At 37.6% G+C, this 21573-nt stretch overlaps 1 long non-coding RNA gene across 4 annotated transcripts; it reads left to right on the top strand.

The window, feature by feature from the left end:
• Positions 1-14360: 14360 nt before the first annotated feature.
• LOC136236955 (uncharacterized) lies at positions 14361-17167 on the top strand. 4 transcript variants are annotated; one of them, XR_010692259.1, is made up of 4 exons: positions 14361-14495; positions 15040-15694; positions 15740-16006; positions 16849-17167. It is a non-coding gene; the product is annotated as an uncharacterized lncRNA (long non-coding RNA). The 4 variants fall into 4 exon arrangements; XR_010692261.1 differs by having other exon boundaries at positions 14431-15517; positions 15582-15694; XR_010692260.1 differs by having other exon boundaries at positions 14431-15694; positions 15893-16006.
• Positions 17168-21573: the final 4406 nt, after the last annotated feature.

The raw sequence follows: 21573 nt of genomic DNA, 5'->3' as shown, positions 1-21573 counted from the left end.
TCACGTGAAATCTTAATTGCTTCATAGCTCGATTGCACAGCTCGATTGCACAGCTCGATTGCACAGTGTAGCGCAGCTAGGCAAGTTAACTGATACTGAACTTATTATGGCGAATGGTAAGTGGTATGTGTGTGTTTATGTGTGTTATAATAAATGTTTTGCTGTCTGTGAGCTATTTCCAATGACACGTTGTTGTGCACTCTCACTGTTCACTCGGAGCTCTGACACTACTATCCAAATTGTCAGGCCCTAGTGCAGTCGATAATGTATTGTGGTTACTTCAATGTATGATACTCTTTAGTTTGAAGGTGAGCAGTGGTCCGTAATTGATCCCGGTCAATTCTATGATTCCATCACTTTTCACGGTACTGTAATGATCTACTTTGATTTAAGCTTGTTCGTTTTTAAGCTTGTTCGTTTTTAAGCTTGTTCGTTTTTAAGCTTGTTCGTTTTAAAGCTTGTTCGTTTTTAAGCTTGTTCGTTTTTAAGCTTGTTCGTTTTTAAGTTTGTTCGTTTTTAAGCTTGTTCGTTGTTAAGCTTGTTCGTAGTGAGGCCTGAGGATGCACATTATAGCTGGTTATCTTCAGGAGCTCAAAAGCGCCTCAAGGCGCCTTCGGTGCTTATAAGCTCCTGTTATCTTACAGGGGATTTATTACTTCTTGCAACACAAGACAAAAAGCGTAAAGCGTCATATGGCTTCTTTAATTGACCAAGAATGTTTTTCTATAGTCCATACTAGGAATGATAAACAGTAAACAACCACCATAATGGGAGTAAACTATACATGTTTGTGGCTAGTTAACTGTAAGAAGCCATACCACGCTCTACGCTTTTACGGCTAATTGTGATACCTCATACCAGAGGAGAAGAGTGAGATGGGTATGTAACAACTATAGCACATAATAATAGTGTACTATGATAGTCTCTAAATTGGGCCACTCTAAGAGAATGCTGCAAGATTGCTAGATTATCCTTCTTTCATGATATTGTATACAAAGCTAGTGTAGTAAATATACCACAGCATTTTTTGAAGACAACTAGACACTCGCCACCACCATCCACTTCAGTTTTATCCACCCAAGCGCAAACATCACAGTATATCGAAACAGCTACTACCCAAGAACTGTCATTGATTGGAATTCTTATCGACCTCATTAATTGGAATGACTGATAAGAAATTATTTCTAATACCTAACTAATCATTTATAGCTAATTGTACATTGTAAATTCCCTCCCCCTTCCCTGGCACAATCAGTAAACACTGCCTGCCCAGTAACAATAAAATACCAGTGAAGGTAACAGGATTTCCTTATTTGATGTATCCTCCTAATAGCAAGTCACTGGTGTCTATACAAGGCTATTGTCTGAACTGCTGTGGTATAAAGAGTTTGATGAAAGAAGTGGGATGCACCTCAGATTTTACAAATAACAATCCTAGCTTTTCTAGTCTAATATAATAATATTATAGCTAGCTAGAGCATGGCTTCTTTGTTTCTTTGTAGTTTCTTTGTACTAGGCTGTTTGTGGTGTATGTGGTCAAATCTGCTGCTACATGAAGGTGAGTGTAGCCCTAAGGTCATTGATTGTGTAGGGTTGAATCGCTTAATCAAGTGGTGACTTACTACATTGCATAATATTTTTTGTCAGAGGATTGAAGTGTGATGTTTGTTATTACACATAGTAGCAATGGTGCTATATGGAAACACAGTATAGTTACAAAAAATATGATTAATTAGCAAAGAACTGAAGCAATTTGAATACCTGAGATTAATTAACACTTTGCTAAAATACCATGGTTACAAGGCAACAGTTTAGCAATAATGGTAGTGCCTCACCCCCAGGCAACTGTATACACAAATAATGCTAAAATACAATTTAGTGATTGCATGCTAAAATACAATTTAATGGCCCAGCAATCTAATGGTCATTGCTTCACAATGAACTAACTGGCTAAGATATAAAATATTTCTTGTTTATTTCTTTTTCTTTTTTTTTCTTTTTTTTTGTCCAATTCATATCACATTTGATGGTCAATGTAAGAGTTATTCATAAGGTGATAGGTTGTAGGAGTGTTAAAAGGTGAGTGATGTAATATATTTAATTAAGTTAGCAGTATTCCTGGAAGGAAGACCCCACGCATGTACAAGTTGGAAACATCTGGTTATCTGACCATGAGCAACTCATAACCCAAGCCAATGAGTAGAATTTGCAAAAAGAAAGTCACAAGAAACACAAACAGTGTCTTCATTGAGTATATCATACAGTAAAGTATAGTATTGATCATGGAGGTTTGGGCTTACATGTCACCCAAAAACAAGTCTCACTTTCCCTTTATGACAGCTTGGCAGGTATAGCAAGTTTCTATGATTTAAAATAAAATATTTAACTGGATTTTCTAATAAGGCCGCTATTTGGTGATTTTTTGTTTTCATTAGAAACTTTCAAATGTAGAGTCAATTTTCAAACTGGTGGCTAACTCAACATAGCTAGTATCCTCTTTTAATGTAGCTACATATAGTTGTCTTTCGTCACGTGATCAAAGATCAACTTCTTACTTGTGAACTTCATTACACCTATCTTTCTCATTCTTTTGGCTACAATGCGCAAGGTAGTTACTGTATGAGTGCAGCAATGTTGAAAACTAAACTGCACACTCTCAATATTTGGTTAATCAGATGAAATGATGGTTAAAGTTGGGAAATTTTGTGCGGAAATAAAAAAATACGTGCAGGTGCTGATGAAAAACAGAAAATCATTAAATATTGGCCTAACTGACTAACTGATGCCTTCAGCCAAGCATAACTCAATCAAGATGAAGACTGCTTGGCATCACTTCCGCCTACCAAAGCAACTATAATGCTGCATGATGGTCTTACCTCTTACCTTTATCCTCCTTTGTGTCCCATTTCTTTTTCCACTGTTGCATAGCAACAAGTCATTACTTCAATGCTTTAATTTCCATAGTGTGACTGGATTGATTGCAGAGAATTCAGGGGTGTAGGAAGGCCAATAACAAATTAACCACAAAATGATCAACGCCCATTCAGACACACAGTGTCCCACTGATATGGCTTCTGCAGCTCAGTTCATACATGCTTTATGTAAAGATGTTGTGAAGTATGTTATCACTAGCTAATAAGCCTACAGCTACACTGCATAGCTATATCTCTTCACTCCTTATCCTAATAATGGCTGCTATACTCCTCTACATCTAGTGCTTGTGCTGTTATGTGAGAAATCATGGTCACGTGAAGTAGGGCTGAGCGATACTGCCATTTTAGTATCACAATTGATACTACACCAACTATTTACAATACCGAATACTTCACACACACACACACACACACACACACACACACACACACACACACACACACACACACACACACACATACACACACACACACACTTCATAATAATATTCAAGTCTGTAAAACAAGGTACATCAAGTCAAGTGGTACAAAGCCAACAAGTAACAGTAAGTCATGTGGTACAACATCAAGTAACAATCTGCTAAAAATTACATGTAAAAACAATGGATACATCAAGTGGTACAACACCAACAGGTACTGTAGTGTAAAAGTAGGAGTAAGCATTAGCACTAACTTTACCACAAGTTTCTATTACTATAGATTCTCTGCTAAGAAGACTAGGGATGCTGGTAGAAGACAACGCATGACCTGCAATACTGAAAGCCCTCTCGGATGGGACTGATGTAGCTGGGATGGCTAAGTACTTCTTAGCCAACTTGCTCAGAATGGGGTACTTCATAGCATTGTACTTCCACCAAGTGAATGGGGATTTCTCTTTTTCATCTATAGTCACTGCAGCATCTTGGTATCATTTCACTTCTGAATTAGCTTTTAGATAAGCTGTTATTGTCTGCTGGGTCGATGATGTCACCAGTGAACTACATGAGTTTGTATTCTCCTTTTGACTTCTTTGATAGGTAGGAGGCTTATCTTTCTCATCATCATCATCTAAATTAGCCAAATCTGATAGATAATATAACCAGGCATTGCAGTACATATCCACCCATGTATACAATATACTTAAATGACGGTTGTTGATTTTTTGTATCATATTTTTATTGTATGCGGTGTAAGCAATCATTTATCAGATTGACCCAGTTACCGGAAATGCATGCTTCAATTATCGGACGGGTAAAATTCCGTGGTACAAAGAAGTGGCATGGTTGACAAAGAGCATGTTATGTTTGTTAAAGGTAATAATACTACTGATGAAAAAATGGACAAAGATTAACAGTTTGTAACTTGCTTACTGTAGATTTGCAGCTGTTTTTGGAAGCGAGTTCAGCCTGTGCCATCAATGGTGCTTGTTCTTCAGCCCAGACTGTGCGCTGTACCATTAATTTCCACTTCAAATGTTAGTCACCAAGCAATAAAGGAAACAAGCCAAGCCATGATCAAGGCTAGTGCTCACTGAAACTTCCACAGATAAACATGGTACAGCTAGTGTCAAACTTGGAGGTTGAACTGGCGCAACCTATGGTGGCTGTAATGAAAGCAAAGATTGATGAGAATGTAGTCCAAAGTAGTGTACTACCATCTAGCCAACTGTTGAGAAAGTAGGGAACCTAATACTCCATGACTGGAATTCAAGTATGCCACTATGGTTTCCCTCAAAGCATCTAAAAACCACCAAGAGATCAAGAACAGAACAAAGAGAAGGACTTAAAATTGATTGGTAGCTGGTTGTTCCACTATTAATTACTGTAGAGCCCCTAATTTCATTGTCACACAATTTATACGCACATTTTTACAGCAAAAAATCTATAGCTTGTACATTATACAATCTGATGTGACTCGTAATTTTGTAGGATTATTATCAATTTTTCATGGCTTTGGTAGTAATATTCTAGTCAGTGGTTAGATAGTGTACTGGTAATTGATACGTTCCAGTATGAAATACAGTTCCGGCTACCAGTTACTTCAACTCCGCATCTTTTCAGCTGTCACTTGTCAGGGGAGGCAGCTATTGACATCAAACTTGGGAAGACGATATCCAATAGAATGCATGCCTCTGCCAATATCGTGCCTAAAGAATGTTTGAAGGTGAAGGTATGTTCCGTGGAAATAAAGGTGTTGGTAATTGATTGCTACTACTATAATTGTAGCACATGTAATGTATCTTCCAAGCTGTGTACAATTTGGAACGTGGTATGTTCTACAAATAGTATGTTATGAATATCACTATTGTCATGATTATCAGATATTACTTCACAATTATGATGGTCACTTAACAATCAAGTAATCAGTGTCATTCTCACTTTTACTATCACTGGTGCCTCAATGCCATCTTTCAATATACATAGCATTTAGAGTGACACTGATAATTTTGATTTTCTACTGACTGACTGTTGCCAAGCAAAATTATCTCAATGAAAGCTAACACTATGGGTTGATTTTTTCTCTGCTCAACATCACTTATGCCCAAGATGTCCTTTTTGTTTACTGTAGCAGTAACAATCCACATATCATAGACCTACCTTTGTCTTCCTGTCTGTCCCATTTCCTTCACAAAGACATTGATTTGTGGGTAGCGAGTGTGTCAATGGATTCTTGTGCTGGGTATCACAAGAATAACAGAATTTGTAAGTTCTGTACTTCACCTCCTACATGTGAAGGAAGTAGATTGATTGCAGAGATGCTGCTCTCTGATTGTAATGCTATGTAACAGGCAGAAAATAACTCCTTGCTTTTTTCCATATAGGGTAGGCATAATGTACTTCATGTACCGGACTCACAGACTGAGCTGAAAACAGCTTCTTAACAATAATGCAGGCATTATCTATTGTAACGCTGGAGACCATTATCAAGCTTAATACTACTCTTCCTTACAAGTCATGAAAGTTTTGTATGCACAAAATAGTTAGAATATTAACAAAAACGTATGATAGTAGTCGAGCTAAATAATTTTGTATGGTGACATAGCTATTCCTACATGGTTTACCCATAATTTATAGTAAATGCACACCTGGATATTATAAATTTACTATTAATTTTGATATATTGAAAAGGTGGGCAACACAACTATGTGACTATCTAACTAAATACTTTTTGGCTCATCACTGAAGCCTTAATGTTAGTGTTAAGTACTGGAGCAACAAAGGAATAAATCTGTGCTGCAACAATAACCTCTATCGCTATTAGTACGCACAAGTACGTAAATAATCTAATAAATTGCTGCATGCACAACCATTGTGACTTCCAAGGAAGAGCAGTACCAACAGTTGTGATGGTGTCTCCAGCATTACAAAAGATGGATAATGCTCACGCTACAAGTATTATAGACAATGTACTGTTGTACAAGTGTACTTGAAATCTATGTAATTGTAGAGACCCACTGTCGTAGGCCAGATCCAGGAGCTCTCAGCTTTCAGTATAAGGCATAGGCACTTATACCTACTAAGGTCCTGGCTTGCGAGGCTAAGTTGGGGCATGTCAGCTGAATCTCTGAGTATGCATTAGGTGTGTACAACAGTATAATATTTATTTATTGTTGTAATTTTTAGGCTGTAGGAACATGCGAGTCCTCAGCTTGTATGCTGTAAAGCATAAATAAAACAAATAAATATGGTGTATGGTACTCTGTAGCGTTCTAGCCTATCCTCTCTGTACATGCACTTATAAATTGATAAGTACTACTCAAAGTCAGTCTCTGTGTCTGGCAGCGAAGACTACTGCATAGTACAACGTTAGGTATAAAAAATAACTTATATAAATGTAAAAGTGCATTTTGAAAATGTCCGTGTCTGTGTCCTATATCTTCCTTTTCCAATTATCCTTGGATTACTGTTAAGAAGTCGATTCCACCCGTGAAATACATTATGCCCTCAGGCTATGTATTCAGATGGGAAATAATTTTATCACATGTATGTCGTGATTCCTTCTTTTGACGTGGTATGTGCAGGTTTACTAGTCATGAATTGTGGTAAACAGCCAATTTAGTTATTTTAAATTTGGGTAGTGATCGTAGAAATAAAAAGTTATGGTTTACTCTTATTTCTCCATTATTTCAAACTACAGTGTTTGTAATAGAGACTTACCAAATGGTTAGGCATCAATATGCAATACAATACATATACTTAGATAGTCCAGCTACAAAAAGGATGAAACCTTTCAAAAGCCTGGGTGAAAAGTTACAAAATCAAAAGTGGTAGACGGGAAATTGTCTTTCATTCTGTGATGTTAGTGAGCTAAACTATTAGTACTACAATTGAAGTACACTTGCAAAACAACAGTGGTAGATAACAGAATAAACAATGCCTATCACACATTTGCTAGGAAGAATGTCCAGTGGCAACAGCATAGGCAAAAAAATGATGGGGTCAGATCTGCTAGGACCATAAAGATTATGGAACACCAACACAATCTTCTCATACAGAAAAGGTGTTATTTAATCATATATAACTCCCATACGACATGTCAGTAGGGCTTCAACCACAAATTTGTCTAGTTGCTCACTTCAAAGCATTCTTCTTAAACAGCTTTCCCTATATAAATGTATGGGAAAATTTGAAGTGCACTGACTTCTTGACAGTGTATGGGATTAATTATCCCATCATCTCAGGCATTTGAAGAACTTCATGCCCATATTAATATTTTAGTCATTATTAAAAGGAAATTATTTATGTTTAACACAGCCTACAGTGAATGCGAATATATATATAGATTTTTTGTTGGTAGATCTCTAACTTTTGCTAATAAGCAGATTCTAACCTAGAATTTTTGTTTCAGCTTTGCGCATCTTTTTAAAGCTTCTCAGTGGCTGTTTTATTACTACAGTATTTTGACCCCACGATTATACACTAGTTACTTGTAACTAAAGGTGGACCGATACCGAGTGGTATCGGTATCGGATCGGTATCGGTAATACAAGGTACAGATACCACAGTAGACACTCACCACTTTTATTAAACCATCTCTAGCAGTAGCTAATAACTTAGTTTAGCTAATCAGTAACTTAGTTGAGCTAACAAAGTAGCGAAACAAAGTCTTTGTTACTCTTTTCCAAGTATTGCTGCAATTGTTCCGTGTGTATTCTAATATATTAGAGCATGTGAATCCTTTGTAATTAAATGGTAGTGCAGTTGTTCCTCAAGAAATAAGTTTATGACTACTTGGCTAGCTTTTTCATGAAAAGGTTTGGTTGAAAAGCTGTAACAAACACTGTACAATTATCCGCCACCCACGCAATTAATTGCCTTATCAATAAGCATACAAGAAAACTACCTCAAATCAAGAAATTAGTAATGTTTATCATGTTTACTGTTACACAATGAGTATTTAAAAACGTGATTGAACTGAGATCAATCAATTTTAATAGCTAGCTATGTATCACAACAATGAAATTTCTATAATAAAGTTGTCTAGGCTTCAATGTATAGTATCGGTATCGGTATCAGCAAATAATTTCAGTACAAATACTCGTATCGGAAATATTGGTAAAAAGTGGTATCGGTCCATCTCTACTTGTAACCCTGTAGAACCCTGTAGCTGTCATGACACACTGGCTTTCTTGGCCACACAACACACTACCATGTGTCTTGATATACTTGCAGATACTGTGAGTGTAAATTGACTGCTTTATGTAAAAATATGGTAACTAGCTAGTTTGTAGCCTGGGGTCTTATTTACCGTTGACCAAAAAGAATTGACAACTGAAAATAAATAACCTAACTACTAGTTTACTTTCTGTAGGTTTCATTGGCATCAGTATCATGAGTGGGGATACTAATGCTGCCACTATAAACTTTGAGGGGTAAAGAAGATTATGCTACCAGCTCCTTTCTCTTGCCATTTCTTTATGTATATGTTAAAAGCATAGCTGCGAGTGCTATATGAAAAATAAAGTACGAAGTGCGCGGCCGAGATGCTAATAAAGCACAAGGCGAAGCTGAGTGCTTTATTAGTATCGAGGCCAAGCGCTGAGTACTTTATTTTTGATATAGCACGAGCAAGGCTATGCTTTAAATGATTTATGAAACTTTCTAGTCGTGTAGCTTCACCATGCACTAACACGTGTTGCACGAATTATTAGCAGCCCGAACGCACACAAACTAGTTTAACAAAGTAACTCACGCGTATTTCACCATAGTTTGGCATGGTAGACATTCATCGTGTATTTTGGCAGGTTTTGCTCGCAACCCACAATCGATTTTAATGTGAGTCACATGGTGAAATATTTCCATGATATCTCCAGGACTTGTCCGTTTACATTAACAATCGTAACAGCAACGTTACCTTCTCCCACCCATCATCGAAGCATTTAGGTATGTCTATAAAAGCAATCCAGTGGTAGAATTCGTATTGGCTGGGGTGATTGATCACTTAGCGTGGCGAGGCTAATTATTAGCCTTGGGTGATTAGTCGTACTGGCGTGAGCCCAGCAGGCTATTAGCCTGCACTAGAGTACGTGGGCAACTGTGCTTTATTGCCCACAAAGAGTGCTTTATTGCACCGCAAAGAGTGCTGTATTGAACGAATAAAGCACTCTTTGTGGTGCAATAAAGTACTCTTTGTGGTCGATGAAGCTGTTGGCCGGCTGAGAGTGTACTTCATGAAATTTAAAATACACTTTTTCCTTTGATCTCGCCCACGCAAAGTTCTATAACTATACACATTGCACTCAGAAAAATATAATTTATCAAGTGATAATTACCCCCTTGGTGATTATTAACTTTGCCCACATCATCTCCAATTGTGTAGAAACAACACTGTCATAGTATCAAGACACATGTTAGTGTGTCCAAGAAACCTGTGTGCCAGCCACACTGTGGGTATACAGGTTAGGGAGTACACATACCACATTTGAAGGTAATCACCCCAGAGATATGAGCGGCCAAAGTTACATTTTTCATTCTTGTTTTTTGTGCTTCTTTTGCACACTGGCCATAAAACACAAACGCGTACCCAATCAAACTGGAATTTGGCACACTTAAAGGGGTTATTAAAGCAAATCTCAGTACCAATTTTGGTGGGAATCCGATCAAATGCAAATTGTTTTCAGTTGAAAAATGGTCTGTAATTAGAGTAACCACCACAGCAGTGCTTTTTGGTGGTTGAAAGAAATCAAGATTAAGACTATGAAGGTACAACACAAAAACCAACGGTGTGCAACAATGACATAATTGAGTTTTGTAAAAAGCATTTAGTTGCCATGCTTACTAGGCAAACTGCTTATGGGAATAAGCTGAAAATCAGTGCATAGGTTTGTAGAGTAAACTTTCGGAGAATTCACAATAAAAACACCTAGTTATAGAGGACTGTGAAATATTCTAATAGTGCAGTCACCCTATTAGAACATTCAGTGCATAGCAAATAATCCTGTTGTATTTAGAGAGTTCAGATACAAACAAGTCATCCTGTAGAGAGTTCAGCTACATACACTGATGTTAGTTCAGCTAGAAACAAGGCTCCTGTAGAAAGTACAATTACAAGCAAGGTACCCTGTATAGAGTTTACCTTCAATCAAGTCACCCTGTAGAGAGTTCAGCTCCAAGCAAGTCACAGTCTTTTTTTGATGATTCCTGTAGGCTGTAGTAGTTGAGACGATAAGTCACTCTCTAGAGTTCCTATGCATGAAATTGAAAAGGAGAAAACATCCTGACCACCTGGCAGACTCCTGTAAGTGTTTGAGTGTTAATTTGATGGCTGCAGGTTTGAGGCTGCCCAGGTCCAGTCATGGATTTTTTCTCCTTTCTGAACCTTTTCAAACATACTTTATATAACAACTTTAAACAGGCTGTAGGACCAGGTGTCCTACAGACCTTCAGCACTTGTGCTGTAAAGTCTTAATAAATAAAAATAATAAATAAATAAAATTAAAAAAAAAAAACAAGTTAAAAGAAAGCCACAAAGCTGGCCATAGGCTGGCTTTGGGGCTTGCAATTACATGCTTTAAAAAGGTGAAAAAAGGATGACCTAAAGTCACTTGTTGATATGGAATTTCTCGTGACCAATGATGATTGAGATTCATTTTACAGAGAGAATCAATTACATTACCCTAGATGCATTAAAACACTTTACCCTTATATCAGTATATGGTAACTTAATTCCTTTATTGCATTGTACTGCATTTCGTAGTTTAGCGGATATAAATTGTCTATATTTGTACTTTTCTGTAGTACCCCCTTATGGATACCCTCCACAGCAAGAGTACCCCCCTCAGCAAGGCTACCCACAACCTGCATATCCTCAGCAGGGGTATCCACCTCAACAGGGATATCCCCAACAATATCCACAACAGCCACAGTATCCATCTGGAGGTCAACAACAACAAAGTACCAATGTAGTTGTGGTTAATGCACAGCAACCTGCGGCACAAGTAATACATGTGAAGCAGAAGCCTCAAGTCAATCACGTGTTGCACTTTTTAATTACCTTCTTCCTTTTCCCTCCATGGATATTTATTTGGATCATCTTGTGCGTAATTTATGGAGTGTGAACTGCTGCTGACTGACTTGGCACCAAACAACCATGTGTATGTATGTATGTACTTGTAAGATAAGAACTAATAGTTAGTAGCTGCTAAGGTACTATCACTGTTGATGTTGCACTAATTTGTACCATTAAATAAATGTTATAAGGCTTTAAAGTTATGGGGTACGTCTGACTGGCTATTGGTGAAAGATACCGGTGTTATTGCATACAGTTTTCTGGTCAGCCACCAAAATAACATCACATTCCTCTAAGCATGTATATTTTAGCACAAGTAATTTTGCTCTACATGTGATTCACTCAGATACATGATACATATCAGGTGTTTCAATGACAATTCTGTATTTTCCAAATGCACTACTTGACTACTGAATACCAATCTTCAGATTTGCTTCCTCTGTGCTTTGAACACCAGTGCCTGACCCTTTGATTGTTACTCCATTGTAATTGCTTACTATACTTTAAAACTGCCTGGCCTAACTCTTACAATCAATTGATTGTGATATTAAGGGATCACTTCAATGATCTTGACCATCATATAATGCGGGTATAAGTTCAACACTTTAATTGCAGGATTTGTGCTACATGGCATTAACACAAACAGTTATAAGTTCAGATGGTATGTCATCAAAGACAAGTGACATCACTAGAGTTTACCCACACTACTATAAGACTACAGGTATAGGTAGATTATGGTGATCATAAGAGTCATATTATTGGAAACAATCCAGCTGGTAAGCATTATGGTTACTAATTCATTCTGTTCCATTCCACTTTTCCATGTCCTATAATGCTATAGGTGATATCTCTATATATGTGTATCTAATTGTTTGTCCACAGTATACTACCCTACATTCTTTCTAACAGTTACGTCATCACTACCAGTTATCAATTGCTAGGTATAGGTCTAATGGCTACAATCTCATTGACATTCCCTTTGTGTACAAATCCACTGTACAAACTTGTGACATTCTCTACAGGGGTGAAAATAAGTTTTCAAAAGTATCAATTAGATGGTTGTCTGACAGCCCTAAACCAGTTGAGTGGTACATTGTAATCCCTCCCAACCTATATTATCATCTAGCAACAAATGTCTTCATGTTAACTGTAAACACAGGTGGTAATAAACTAACTGTCTTTGTTGACTGAAATATGTCAGACCAGAAAGGAAATGGACAGCAACTTGCTAATTTAATCAGCAGATTGATGATGGCTGACTGTTATTTTCACCCTGCTCTATATAATGTGATATTTAAATTACATAGTGAACATACATTAATGATTAACTCTTGAAATCAAGTTTTACTATCATGTATATAGTGTACAATATCGTAGAAGACATGTTTGTCACATCATACAGGAGGACATTCATTCGATGTACAAAGACAGTATTCCTCAAAGGTACTAATAGCTCCAACCCAGAAATGACTACTCTCACCACTTTGTGGACAACAACCACAAAACTTCATCCATGATGCAGTATATTGTGTGTAATGGATTGGTCCCTTTTGGTGGGGCACAATATTTAGTTGTACAAAGTTAATTATGTGTTTTCTGGTCCTACCAACTCCCAAAAACTGACCAGGTGACCTGCTTCTTAGGGTTAATTTGACAGTACAATAACACATTTATGTGCACAATACTCCATGAGACTACCACATAAAATAATACTGACTGAGCTTTTATGATTGCTATCCCGCTATATGAATATTGACATTGAAAATATTTGCTGTTTAATGCAGAAAAAATCCTATCAAAGGCCACAATGTATTACGTCTCTGGTTCCCTGCCTGGTCGTTTTCTTGATGAACAAATTGTGCGATTCACTATGAAAAGATAGTCAAAAGTTCAATTTTTGTACTGTTGAAAGGCTTTTGTAAACATTCTTTTCTTATGTAAAGATTCCCTGTTTGTTCCTATACGTAATTCCATGTACTGCTATGTACGTTGACAGTAGAGACAGAATAGTAGGTATACATCTGAATGTGAGCTAGGTACTATAATGGCCAACTCAGTATGTTTGTATGTACATGTGTCATTGTGTTCTCTTTTACAAGCTTGGAGGACAGGTTTGAGGACTATCGCAAGCTCAAAGAACTGATTCGGCTGAAAGATCTACAAATAGCCAAATTTGCCAACCCACCGATGTAAGCTGATAGCTGTGTATGCTGTGGGCTATAGATGAAGTTTATTATAATGTTTTAGCAGGAAGGATTTGGGTCAAATTCAGGTTGCTTGGAAAACGGTGCAGTAAAGTGATCAAACAATACAGATATCTCAAACTGCAACCTGAAAAATACGCTATACCCTGAATGCACGTACGCACGCACGCACGCACGCACCCACACACACACACACACACACACACACACACACACACACACACACATGCTAGTCTGGTGTAGCCGACCCATGCGTGGAGCATGAGGGTCTGGTGACAGCCACATTACACACCTGTACCAGTCTTACAGAAAACTGGTGTGTCCAATCAAAATGCTTGGAGATCAATTACAGCAACATTCTATGACATGATTCCCACTGAGCCTTGACTTAATTTGTGCATGCCATATAACTGAAACATATTGACAGGCAACAGTACACAGTAGCCTCCTCTCTGGTGAGTTTGTTATATTCTACATCCAACATGAGTTTGTCACCATTCAAGTGTCTCCTTCGTACTGTAACCAGAAATTGTTCATGTGTTTACATGCGCGTTTTGAATTAATTGCATTCCATTTGCACAGGTGTTTAATGTGGCTGTCACCAGACCCTCACACTTCGCACGCAAGTCAGCTATGCCAGATTATTACACGTATGCACTCACTCACACACACACACACACACATAGGGTATAAAGCAAACCACCCGTAGTTCACTGTATTGATTACTTTCCAGGTACCTGAAGTGTGACATGTATGACTACAACTTGTCTGACTAGGGACAATGTTTTGATGTCATATATATCAACCCTCTACTAGAAGAGTACCAGCGAAAAGTGTCCAGCATAACCTTCCCCCATGGGGCTTTGAAGAGGTCAGATAAATACGTACAGTCGATTGTAGTTGATGTTAAAGTACTACAACATTTATCTGTATGAAAGCAAAGCCTGAGTGGTCTCATTATATGTGCAACATTGCTGCCCAGAAAATGCTGGGACGCCCCTTACAGGCTCTAGTAATAAGTAATACCCCCCCCCCAGGTTAAACCTACAGGAAGCTATATCAAGTGTAATGGATAAAATTTTGGAGAGTCAAGAAACTGTATGCACTGTGTCAGACAAGGGCAGTTGGGTATTTGCTTCTTGAGCCTATTATGCCATAAATTTATAAATCATTCCTGTAATTGAAGTGCTGGATAACAAATATAATTTAGAGTTTGTAACACTCATTATTATTGATGATATTTTAAACAGAATTTGAGTTACTTTTGCATGTTTCATTGTTCGCATATGAATTCATCCACTCTTGACCCTGTATTGACTTTGTAAACATCCTACAAGACATCTAGGGGATCAAAAAACATGAATAATGAGTGGTCATGTACATCAAGCTGTATATGTGCATATTTTGTTTCTCAGATCATGTGTCTTAAGGTTTCTCTGGTGTGGTAGTTGTGAGGGACTGGACCTTGGAGGCAGGTAATGATAATCTCATAATGTCTTCATTGTACAACTATTAGTATGTGACAATTGTTATAAATATTTCATACAAGGAGCTGCCATATGTGCTATTTCAATTGACTGGCCTCTGTGTGTTCTGAGTGCAACAATCAGATTGTCAGATTAAATAAAGAATTCCTGTAATAAATAGCAGATTCTATGACAGCAGTCCTAGAAATATAAAGGCTGTTTAGGTAGAAGGAAAACAGTATTCATTTATTCTAGTGTACTTGTTGAATAGACCACTTTAAGGTTACTTACATGTCATATATCATTACAGTGTTTTCAGAAGTGGGGGTTTCGTCACTGTGAAGACATCTGTTGGATGAAGACCAACTTTAGTAACCCGGGTAATGTGAAACACATAGAATCACGCTCTGTGTTTCAGCATACTAAGGTATGTATCTTAGTGTTCTATAGGTACACCTAAACTAGTGTATGTTGGTCATCATGAAATGCAGAGAAAACTCTTAGACATTCAGAAATGAGGGTAGAATATTGGAAGATGAAATTTTAGTGAATAAAGGTTTTGGAGCATCCTAATGTGGACCTAGATATCATCATCACTGAAGAGGTGAGTATATGGGCTACCGTTCACTGTAACATATGGTGTGTGTAGTGTCTACAAAACAAAAGAACATTTGCACTTTACAGCTTTTCTTGGGGAAATTGTGTTACACACTATTTACATTTGCAGTACACATAACGTACATATAATTAGAAGTAGAAATTAGCTGTGGTATTGTCTATTTTTATAAAACTTGGTTGTTAGTCAGAATATATAGTTCAGTCAAGAAACCAGAAGAAATATTTCACATCATGGAACATTTCTGTCTTGGTAGGAGAAGAATACACTTTTTTGGTGGTGATGATACGAAAAGACCAGGTATGCTTTTAAGAAACAAGTAAACAAGAGGGTAATAGTTGTATCATGGTTGACAAGATATGTACACCCAAGCCTGAGGACTGCAGGCCTGAGTGTACATATCAAGCAAATCACGAGGGTACATATACAAATGATGTGTACCATGCCTCTTCCAGGCTAATAGCCAAATACAAGTCTATAACTAATGGATTTATAGACATCCTTAGATTATAGGTCAGCAGCAGCAAGTAAATTAAATTTAGTGTTTTAAACTGTTAATTAATAAACATCTATAGGAGTAAGCTTCACTGCAGTTATTTCGTGTTATTCAAGACATAGTTCTATATTCAAATGCACTACCTGTGGATAAGTTGTTGTACTATTGTGTATAATCAAGCCCTTGAAGATTACCTACCTGTGTAATATTATTACGTGTACGGCTATGAACATGATTATATAAGTGATCCCCACCCCTCTTCATTCCATTCCAACCTTTAACATTCCACCAATAGCCACACGAATCAAGGGATACTATTGTGACCTGTATGTTCACTGTAATTTGTCTTTGAAATTGGGTGGCTTTATAGTACATATTTTATGTTGTAATTATCTACAGGTAGGAATTTTGAGTGATGATGTTTGCTGTTTTTGGACTCATGCTTGTGGACATAGCATGCTCAGTGTTTTGCATAATGTACTATATTCTTTATGCATCCTTGAAAATATCTTAGCTAAAACTCTTGTGTTTCTAGCATACAGCACAATTTAACTAGTACACACAATATGACTCATTGTTGTATTACAATAGTACATATTATATGACATGTACTCCACACATCTTACTCGGCTTACACTTGGTCCAGACTTATCCAGCAGCAACTACAAGTGACTTTTTTGCTGACCATGCAGTTATCCCTAACACTGATGAAATCGAGACCCTGTGACCAAAATGTCCACCTCCTAAGGGTGCTGGATGTGGCAGAAGACGAGGGATGGGGGGAAACAATACCATGACAAGAACACCTGGTATAGGTGGTTATATGTGATCTCTGGTATGTATACAACATTTTCAAATTCTGTTGTACAAATATACTTACATATGCACATATATACATTATAAATTTTAAGTATGTGCTGTGACAAACATTTGTAGTATTTGAATATATAAAACTAGAACTTGTCTACCTGCCATAATTTAAGGTTTATCATTTGAGGTTCTAGAAATAGCAGTCAGTGATAATGATAAGCTTCCTCAGACGTTGTCAAATAAGTCTTTCAGTTCTTCAGCTTAGCAGTGCCCAGGACTGGTTGATGACCAGGAAATGCTGGCTCGCTGAGACCTGTGCTAGAGCACACATATAAAGTGGAACTACTCAACTGTTTTAAAGCAGGCAGATAATGCCAATACCTTTATATTACAACCATTATCCGTTGTGAACAAGTCTGCAAGCAAGACAAGCACACTCAAACTTGTCCCTCACCATAATACACGAGCTACTGGGCCACTACAAGTTCGTATGCCTTCACACACAGGTGTCAACTTGTGAATTTAAAATGAAAAACTTGATGTATTATAACTTGAGCTTCAGTGTTCGTTAACACCATATTATTTTCCCTTGCTATTTGGTGCATCACCTGAGCGGCTTCCAGCTTTGCAATTTCCTGCACATCAAATCCTTAGCGTGTAGGTGTGAAGAAAGCGCTCTCGCTGGTCGTTGTTCGCCAACCAAACTGCTGAAACTTCTTCTCATCCTCCCATACCTCAGCGTGACCTGTTGCTCGCGTAAACCCTTAAAAGGAAGGCTGCACCATTTTCGTTTGCATGGCGAATTCACCACCTCCTTAATAAATTACGTCATTAAGTATTTAATCACGTGAATTCTTAATTGCTTTGTTTTCTAGAGGTAGCGCAGCTAGCAGCTAGGCAAGTTACTCCGTACTGAAGTTATTATGGCGACTGGTAAGTGGTATGTGTGTTATAAATGTAGTTGTAAATATTTAAGTGTTTCGCTGTTGTGTATAGTCTCGCGTAGCCAGACTGCTTTTTTTCCTTTTGTGTTTTTCCCTCACCCAAACGCAAAAGGAAAAGAAGCGGTCTGGCTACGCGAGACTACGTTGTGTGTACTCCGTAACGGAAAGCCGAGTTATAGACTACTTGCTACCATATCTATGTTGCTACTGAGCTCTGAAAATTGAATCGTACCGATCCGAATTGTCAGGCCGTAGTGCAGTTACTTCTTTGTGTGATGCCGTTTTGATGTGATGGTCCGTAGTGAAGCCTTCCCGATCAATTCCTCACAGCCTGCTTTTATGCTTGGTTCTCGAGGCTTGACGGTACACCTTATAGCTGCCAAATTGTCTGGTTGTTATCTTAACAGCTTATTGTGATACCTCATACCTGCCATTTGCATTTCCTTATTTGGTGAGTCCTCCTAACAGCACAGTGTGGGTAGTGCACTATGCATATTTGATGTCATGTCTACAAGACATCTGACGGGAGCTTGATGAGATGACTGCTTAGACTTTACAAAGAACGATCCTAACTTTAGTTTCAGTTTCCTGATATGCCTCGGACATGGCTTCTCTATTCATATCTGTGATGCATATACTGTACTGAGTATATATTTTTTACGAATTAAAATATTGGAAAATACTGTCTTTTCCAAACAATGCACCATAACTTCTGCATACTTCAGTTTACAGAGATAGGCTTGCGTTTATCAGAGTCCTTGATGAAAAGTGTATCTAGTGATATACAACATTTTGAACAGCAACCAATGGAAAAGAGAGGAAAGAGCCTTGTACCATGGATTCTTAGTCAATACGATTCAACTCATTGAATAAGACCAAGTTTGGCAAATTTAAATAAGGACAACCCAGTGCACTTTTGGGGCTGCGCACCGAAGTAACAAATTTCTCCCATAGAAAATTGTTTGGAGCTTGCATTATAGCGTAGTCAGCTGTAAATAACTGCCACCATAAAAGCATTGCAACAAAAGTTTGGATGCCCTTGTGTAGAGAAATTCAAGGGCTTTGTTTTTATGTACGGTTTGTCAGATAATTTATGGATTCTAACAGGTGCACTTTTAATTTGCCTTATTTGTATATAATGCAATTACGTGTAAGAATTGAGATTAAAATTCAGTGCTATGTAAAATTTTCAATTTCAATAGTCTTTGGTGATATGTTTCTGTGTACTAGACTTTGTTTGCTGTCTGCATAATCAAATGAATTACTACAATGAAGGAGTGTGTAGCTCCAAGGTCATTGATTGTGTGGGCACATGGTAAATTGCTACAAAACAATGAATTCCTAGATTGTGGGCCAGTAAATTGCATTTTATTATTCATTTATACAGCTGCCTGGGGATGGGAGATTACCATTATTGCTAAACCATTATTTGCTTTGTATGTGGAAACTTACTGTGGTATTTGAATACTATAGCACACGAATATCCAAACTACGGTGAAACCCCTCTTAATGACACCCCTGAATGGCGGACAGCCTCTTTATAATGGACAATTAATAAAGTCCCAAATGCAACTTCAATACCTATGTGTATTAATGCCCCCTCAATAGCAGACACCTCTCTATTCCATAAACCAGACACTGCACAATTCCCAGACATGGCAAGCACTGCAGTACAACACCTCAATAATCACGGACACAAGTAACAAAGGTTCATTGCCAGTTACAACAATCAATCGAACTAGCTACATCATTTAGCTAAAGCAGAAAGTGCAAGACAAAGCACTGAAGTTACAAGAAACCATATGAATGTGTATACAAGTACTGTTAATTTTCTTATCCTGGTTTTCTGAAAATAGTAGCTAGTACACTTTAAGAATAAATTGCACAACAGGATCAACTACATAATCTGTAGTTAAATACAGAGTAATCCAGATAAGTATTTATGGGAACATGTGTAAAATTTTTGTGGTGCCTATTTGTCTGGATAGTGTAGTAGAGGCCACACACCATAGGTGGTAACCCATGCTCAATAGTATCACTTCTGTTGCTATTAAACTGATCATATCTGTACCATTACCCATCTTGCTCCACCACTTGGTCTAGTCTCGTACATTTAAAATTTTATAAAACCCCTTAAGTAAGGACATCTCCACATAAAGGACTTATTTCATTTCCCCAATGGTGTCCGTCTTAAAGGGGTTCCACTGTATTCAAATAATAGGTGTCAGCTATAGTTTTCAAAATGTTAATCTTGGGTGTTCAGTACAATCAAGAGTTCATAATATATATTATGAACTCTTGGTACAATACTGACATGCTTTTCATAACTCTACCTTGTTTTCCATACAGTACCCTTGCTACTGTAAGAGTATTCGTAATGGTGATAAATTGTAGGAATTTTTGGGAACATCTGGGCATCTGAGCAACTCGTATCCTAAGCCAGTAAGTAGAATTTCAAAACAAAAAAAACTGACTTTGGTTCTCTTGAAGTTGTTTGGAATAGTTTATCACAAACAGTATCTGTTCATTGAGTATCATACAGTATGGTAGTACTGTATATGGAGGTTTGTGCTTTCTTGTCCAAATCCAAATATATCACCAAAAAGCCTGCAGCACCACTCCTCCTTCATGAAGCTTGGCAGTACTGGTTATGGGCATATCCAAGTCTTCAAAGCAACCTCGATAGTGTCTATGAATTTTATATAGCTAAATTATCTGATAACTGAAGGGGGACCCACTGTCAGTGCTCACACAGCACCCCATTGTAACATAGTCATCACTGACCTGACTTCAAAGAAGTGTAAGTCTATCTTTACTTTTCTGCCAACCTATTTGTATTTTTTTTTAATTGTCACTTACTTCAAATTACTCATTGTTGCCTTCAGCCAAGCGTAAACATAATATTAACTAAGGTCTGTTCAGCATCACTTTAGCCTGAGATGTGCCTACTGCAGTGGATACATGCTTTTGTCCTCCTTTGTGTTCTTTATTGTCTGCCACATAACTATTGACTTGTGGTGATGAGTTATGGCTTTAGTGTTTTAATTTCTGTAGTGTGACTGGCAGAAATGTTTTTTGTTCTGTTTTTAAGGTGGCAGTTACCTGGAAGTCGTGGTTTTGCAAATGAAGCCATACGTCCTGCCACAAAAATTCATTTATTGCATCATGTGATTAATGTTATTGCATCATGTGATTAGTGTTATTGCATCATGTGATTAGTGTTTATGTAATAATTAAAATGGCAGCTACATGTACTAAGACCCATTGCCTTGTAACAAGAAGAAATTTGTTACTATTGTGCGAGTATTATTAAAGAAGACATTCACTAAAGTAAGTAGAGTAGTTTAGAAGCTTTGTTCACAGGGATTCGGGTGGTTCGCGCGAAACTTAGGCGGCATACGTCATTTGTGGTTTTGTATGGTATGCTAAAGTGTTAGTACAACTTTCTGCGTCAGTTTTTTTCTTGTATACTAGTGAGGGAGACCTCTGTATTAGTGTAAAATAAGCGATTGGTTATTGTAGCAGGGCCACATGTCGAGAAAAAAAGATTTTTCTACTGCCTGTCTATGTTAGAGTAGGTTTTAGGTCCCTTCGCCGTGGCCAAAAGGGTTTCAAAA

This window comes from Dysidea avara, chromosome 10 (genome assembly GCF_963678975.1).
Source record: "Dysidea avara chromosome 10, odDysAvar1.4, whole genome shotgun sequence".
Lineage (NCBI taxonomy): Eukaryota > Metazoa > Porifera > Demospongiae > Dictyoceratida > Dysideidae > Dysidea > Dysidea avara.
The sequence above is the reverse complement of the archived record's forward strand: the minus strand, read 5'-3'. Positions and strand labels throughout refer to the sequence as shown.